Raw genomic sequence first — 7,540 nt, forward strand, 5'->3', positions numbered from 1 at the left:
TATATTGGGAAAAAACTCATTTCGCATTTGGAAATTGATGAAAACTGGCTGTGAAAGTCCAAGTACAAAACATATTCAAAACACTTTGAAAAGTTTCACCAAAAGCAAGCTCGACCAAACCCCTCTAATGTTTATGATGCAAGCTTCAAATGAAAACACATCCAACATCAAAGTTGTATATATTTTGAACATGATCAATTTGGACTCAAAATTTGCATCATTTGGATTTTCTATGACAAAGTTATGGGCATTTGAAGTTGGGTACTTTTTCAAATTCAATGAATTAGGTCCAAGATGACATATAATGTTTTGTATTATCACATGTATTTCTTTTAGGATTATGAAATTTTGTACAAAATAAAATTTTAAGTAAACATCTAAAGATTTACAATGCATTTGATATCACATAAAAATCATAAAAATTAAGGAAGTTATGCCCTTGGTAAGTTCACCCAAAATTAGGGTTTCAGTCAAAATGACCTATAATGTTTTGAAATGAATGATGACCTTACAAGGTTTAAATGGATTTTTGATGAACATGAAAGTTGTTAATATGGTTCTTAAGAACATTTTGTATCTTGGGGTCATTTTCATTTTACAAACACATCAAAAGTTATATCTCAATGGTGCTCAGCTTAGTCAGATGACTTGACTGGTCAACTTTTCAAGGCCAAACTTCCAATCTTGATGAATAAATGATTGAGGGGCCTCTCATGGGCTCATATATGCATGAAATTATGAATGAAATAACTTCCCTTGATTAAATTTGGTCAGAGGTTGAGATTGCTTCATGGGCAAGGCACAATCAAAGCAATGTTGAATTAGGGTTTCCTTGGGAAACAATCTTCAAGCCCTTTGGGTTATCTTGATCAAATTGGAAAATTGAGACACTTGGGATACATATATGATGATTATGAGCTTTATGGATCATTTTCATGCTTTTCCTCATCTTCATCTAGCTATTTCATTGGGTTTAGGAGCCTCTTAGGAGCATTGTAGAGCATATGATCACTTGAGCTTCAAAACAAAAAGAGTTAGTGACATATTTTTGTGCTTTTGGTTAGTAATCAAATAAGAAAAGCAATAATATACAATACAAGCATGCTTGGTGGTCTCAAAACACTCAAACAAATCCCAACCCTAGGGTTAAAGAGCCAAACATGTTATGATCCTTGAGGCAATGCACTTGTGCAATAACATGATGCCATGAGGGATCTTAGGGTCAAAATTAGGGTCTTACAATATCAAAATTTCCTAATTAATTAATAAAGCGTTTTCGCTATTTTTATCAATTAAAAACTAACCAACTTTTATCTAAAGTATCGGATGACTTTCGATCTTACCCGGCGTAATCACGGCTATTAGCAAATAGAAACACGATCCCATTTACGTAATGACCGATCAACTTAAGTTCAAAAAAATTGTTTAAAATCAAAATCAGCCCCTAAAGTATTTCTACAGAAACAACATATGGAGTACAGTCGAAACGACGGTCCTCACATCCCAACACAATAAATTTAGTTGGACATGACTATGGTAAACATTGCATATAATTGATTTGCAGAATAAGTCATTTAGGAATTAAAAATGTGATAAGTGTGTGATTGGTTTCCAAAAGAACGAAAGTGTCACTCTTAAGTTCGGTTCAAAGACAAATCTTTTTGTGGTAAAATAATTTAAAACAAGTAAGTTGTGCGATAAAGTAAACAAAGTAAACCAGAACAATAGTGTAAATAAATTTAAAGCGGGACAAGAAAATAGAAAACCTGTTCCAAATCGAAGACTTGAATCTGGTACAATACCGGAAAGTAAATATGACTTGAAGATAAATTTGATAGGAAAATAAACTTCTATGCTACGGTGTTCCAATCACGATTACAACAATAGTGCGATAACCTCTCGATGTGACAGATTATTGCTTTTACTACTGAGTTTATGCCTAATGCTGAAACTAAGTCTGGATGATCAAAAACTAAGAATTTAAGACCTATTTATAGTCTAACAATGCCTTGGAGTCCAAGCATCCCACTCAAAATTCGTTGAGAGAATTTTTTTGGTCATGGGAGAGTCTCCAACAGCCTTGACCGAAAGCTTCCTCAAAGATTGGTGAATTGATTTTAATCAAAAGCCTTAAGGTCTTTTGTTATCAAAGGGAGAAAACTCAACCTAAACCAACAATCCACCATGCGAGGAAGGCTTCAACATGCTAGTGAGGGGTTGACCCTATAATAAGCATGGAAGGCTTATAATCCAACACTAAGGATGGGGTGAGATTTACATTAACCACTATGATAACTCAAACCTATGACTAATGTTTTTGAAAAGAGTTTAACAAGTGGCCATTGGAACCACAAAACAACTTGAAATGGGTTATATTTACAAGTTCAATTTATTTACAAGATGAGGTCAAAGTTGGATTAAAGTTTATTTACAATGAGTATTTATGAAAATGGTTTTGAAAAGTCAAAGGCCTAAGGCCTAGGTTTCTAAATTGAAATAAAGTCAAAGTTTTAAAAATGATTTTTGGCTTGGTTAGAGGGGGGAGAGGAGAGAAGGGCTATTCCTAAAGCATACAAAGATAAGAGGGGGGATATAACCCTTAGAGTTCCTTTTCTTGGATTCATAGAGATGACTTAAGATGCTCCTTTCCTTTGGATTTTTAGCACACAAAGCAATCAATCAATAATTTGAATTCAAGCTCCTAGGATCTCCATTTGGATTGGCTCTTAACTTGGCTACTCATGGAAATGGTCCTCTTTTCCCAATCTTAAGATGAGATTCCTATCACACAAAAACACACATTAAAAAGCTCACAACATAATAAAGGGAATGGACAAAGAATAAGTTTGAGAAGTCCTTGAGGTCAACTTTGAATTTTAGCATTCTAAAGGCATGAGGCCTAGTTGCTCTTCAACATATTTTGCATTCTAAAGGCATGAGGCCTAGTTGCTCTTGAACTCCTTTAAGCATGGGTGAATCCTAATTCTAAGTCCTTTCTCCTTTTGTATTTTGGTTCACCTCAAAACAAACACAAAACAACACAAAATAGAAATATATTTATACACAATAATAGGCTCAAATGAGTAAAAGAAAAATGACTTAAACATAAAATATGTGCTCAAGTGAGCAAAATGAAAATCAAAATGAATAATGAGCAATAAATAAATGACATTAAAAGTAAATGACAAGAATTTAAAAGCTCAAATTAAACTTAGTAGTTAGTAGAGTTATGTTAGCTTGTCATAAGACAATGTAGCACTATGTTAAGCAATCGTAAGTGGACTAATATAGTAGCCACATCTATCTGAGGTCGGTCAATAAGAATAACGACAAAGAACACAAGTTAGAGGTCATGACTAGTAAGCCAAGCTCCATAAACTTGCCATGCCAAACAAGAGGGGAAGGGCCTTGTATTGACTTTTGGTTATTTGCTTGACCAAGAAGTAACCTATCTTTGACACAAAATAACTCACTTGATCATGGATCAAGTTGAGTTTGGTTTGGATCAAAGAAGATTAAACTTCTATTTGTCAAGACCAACCTCAAGACTTTAACTCATTGGCCATTAAGGGAAAGAAAAGGATGAAGATGAAAGGGAGGGGGGTAAGAAGACAACAAACAATCCCAATTGATCAAGGGATAACTCATCCTTGATCAAATTCATTCATCTCTCTAGGTGATGATCCTTAAGGATTCTCAAACCACAAGATCCAATGAATTTGATCAAAGTTGAATCAATTCAACCTTGATCAACACCAAACAGAAGAGGAATGAAAATAACAAGTCAAGAAGTCAATACTATTTTTTTGGTAATTTTTGAATTAAAAGAAAATACAAATAAAAACCAAACAAACAAAGCTGAACCTCAAATTCAATTCAAAACAACTTCAATAAGTCCAATTAAATTTTCATAGGTTCAACATAGTCAAACAAACTTTGACTAATTTTCTCACAAATTTTTAAAGCCAGAAAGCAATTAAAATCAATTAAAAACAACCAAAAATAGCATAATATGAATTACAATCTCAAATAATCTCAAAACAAATAAGAAATTGTTGAGACTATTTTTCATTGATTTATCATGATCCATAGATGTTATGAAAATATTTTTGTATTTTTCTAAAGTCAGAAAGCATTTTAAAATGAATTAAAATCATTAAAAACCAAATAATTCATGAAAAAAATATCAAATTAGGTCACAAAAATGATTAAAAATCATAAGATGAAACTAGATTTTTCAAGAAAAATTTTTAAGTTGGTCTCATATTTTTTTGACCTCATATGAATTTTTTATGAATTATTGAAATTAGAATGAATTAAAAGAAAATAAAGAGAAAATGAAATAAAGCGAAAAAAGTTGATCCATCGGAATTGTCTCATTAAGTCTTGTGGCGTGTTACACAGCCTGGATCCGAGGGTGCATGATGTACTCAAGTTAGCAGTGAAACACAATGAATTAAAAAAGTAATTAGAAAGGATGCACGAGATTAGATCATGAGGGAGAGATCCAATGGATGTGATCAGTACACGTGGTGGTGGTGGTGGAAACCACCACCTTCTCCGATCAACCAAGTAGAATCCGGCTAGAAATTGCAGGAAAACGAATCTCATCAAAAATAAAAAACAAGGGCATGTAAATGAAGCTTATGTGATGTTGATCATCACTATACCATTAGATTCCTCTCATTTTTCCTATATTGAGAGAAAAATGAAGGAGAAAATCATGGTGTCCACACGGATTGATCTTGAAATGGAAAATTAAATGCACCAAAATTTTGCCTCAAGTATGAGGACTTCAGAGAACCACAAAAACACAAGAATACTACATTGAATCATGAGTTTCAGATCCAAACAATTTGAGCTTATACCTTCAAAAATGGTGAGTTTCTGGCCATGAATCCTTCAAGCTTTTTGCTCCTTTTTGATCTCTGAATATAGGGAAGATGATTGGCTAAGGAATCTAGCTTTGAAACTCAACTAATGTTGCTGAATTTCAAGCTCGTAAATATTGAAAAAAATGGTGAGTGATTCCTTTGGTGAGGGTTGTGGTTTCAATTCAGCAGCATGTGGGGTCTCCAAAAGGGTTTTTTGAAATGAAGGAAAGGAGGCCCTTATTTATAGGTAAATGCATCTGATCATCACACTTTGCTCATGTGCATGGGAATTGCAATTTTGAATGCATGGGCCTTTGTGGACGTGTGAGAGGCCCATGAATGGTTGAAGGGACTTGCTGAGCTCATATGGAAAGCATGTGGTCGTGCACATGGAATGGAAAAGGCTTGCATCTCAAGTTTTAACATAAAATGTCAAAAATACACATACATGAAGAAAAATTTGAATCTCTCAAATGGTAGATCCAACTGACTATTGTGAGTAATGGTTGGAAAGCTATTTAAATAAGGAATAAAAGTAATGTTGGGAAAAAAACCATTTGATATGTTCAAATTGATCAAAACTGGCTTGGAAAGTTCAAGTGTAAAACATGTTCGAATCACTTTGAAAAAGTCAACCAAAAGTAAGCTTGGTCAAACCCCTCTAACCTCATGATACAAGCTTCAAATGAAAACATCTCTAACATAAAAGTTATTGATATTTTCTAGATATTCAATTTAGACTCACAGTTTGCATCATTTGGATTTTCTATGACAAAGTTATGGGCATTTGAAGTTGGGTACTTTTTCAAATTCAATGAATTAGGTCAAAGATGACCTATAATGGTATGCAATTGAACATGTATTTACTTTAGGATTATGAAATTTTGTCCAACATAAAATTTGAAGTAGACATCTTAATATTTCCAATGCCTTTGGTCCTACCTCAAATTCATAAATATTGAGAAAGTTATGCCCTTGGCAAGTTGACCCAAAATTAGGGTTTAGGCCAAAATGACCTATATGTTTTGAAATGAATGATGACCTTAAAAGATTCAAATGTATTTTTTATGAACATGAAAGTTGTTCATATGGTTTGTAGGAACATTTTTTATTTTGGGATCATCTTCATTTGACAAAGACATTAAAAGTTATAGCTCATTGAACCTCAGCTTAGTCAGATGACTTGACTGGTCAACTTTTCAAAGTCAAACTTCCAATCTTGATGAATAAATTATTGAGGGGCCTCAATTAGGCTAATATATGCATAAAATTATAAATGAAAGAACTTACCTTGATTAAATTTGATCAAAGGTTGAGATTGCTTCATGGGCAAGGCATAGTCAAAGCACAGTGAAATTAGGGTTTCCTTGGGAAACAATCTTCAAGCCCTTTGGGTTATCTTGATAAAATTGGCAAATTGAGATACTTGGGAGACATAGATTATGATTAGGAACTTTTTGGACTATTTTCATGCTTTTTCTCATCTTCATCTAGCCATTGCATTGGGCTTAGGAGCCTCCTAGGAGCATTGTGGAGCACATGATCACTTGAGCTTCAAAACAAAAAGAGTTAATGACATATTTTTGTGCTTTTGGTTAGTAATCAAATAAGAAAAGCAATAACATACAATACAAGCATGCTTGGTGATCTCAAATCACTCAAACAAGTCCCAACCCTAGGTTTAAGGAGTCAAGCATGTTATGATCCTTGAGGCAATGCACTTGTGCAATAACATGATGCCATGAGGGAGCTTAGGGTCAAAATTAGGGTATTACAGATGCCCCTATTTAAGGTCATTCTAGCCGGAGATATGAAGGTTAAAATCTTCGTCTCGACGAGATAGAATGAGCTTAAATAATAGCAAAGAGACGAATTTTGGTCCCTAAGAGACCTCATGATGCAAATGTATGCATGCAAAATAAAATCTTCATGGTGAATAATTGCCATAAAGGAAAAGAAATCGGGAGGAACTGAAGATCCATAGGAACAACACACTCACTAGGGAGACAAAGACTCTGGGGGAAATAAGGTAAAAATGCGTGAGCAGGTCATGACTTGAAAACTTGCTGGGAGACACGAATGGACTCCACGAAAATAAATCGATGGAAAGACTCGAGCTGATGCAGAGATGCATGTATTGGGGAATATGCCAATACAGCAAAAATATCCACAAAGGATACATCGGATAAAAAATCTGGACTCAGACGGGGATGTCCACAAAGGACTCAGCTGAGGAAGAAACAACGAGATATTACCGATTACTGGGTAATAAACTCAAAGAGAGAGATGTTATCAAAACACCGGTTACTGGGTGAGAGAACAATACGCTCAGGGAGAAAGAATATCTAAGACCGGTATAAGGGTTAAAGATATCAATCATCCGAAACATCTGAGGAGGACCCAAAAGGCACATCTCAACTCAGGAAAATCTGACTCCACAGGGGAGAAAAAGTCATAATAGGAAGCAGAAGGAAGGAACACCGGTGATACCGGTTACTGGGTATATAATAGGTGACCAACCAGGCGTGAATTGGGAACATATCCAAGACACTCATCATCCGAAAGGAGGGCTGAAAAAGCAAACTTGACTTACAGGATGGACATTCGATTCCACAAGGAAATACGAATCTTACTTGACTGGGGAAGAAAAAGAATTCGAATGAAGA

The sequence above is a fragment of the Lathyrus oleraceus genome, chromosome 2 (genome assembly GCF_024323335.1).
Source record: "Lathyrus oleraceus cultivar Zhongwan6 chromosome 2, CAAS_Psat_ZW6_1.0, whole genome shotgun sequence".
Classification (NCBI taxonomy): domain Eukaryota; kingdom Viridiplantae; phylum Streptophyta; class Magnoliopsida; order Fabales; family Fabaceae; genus Lathyrus; species Lathyrus oleraceus.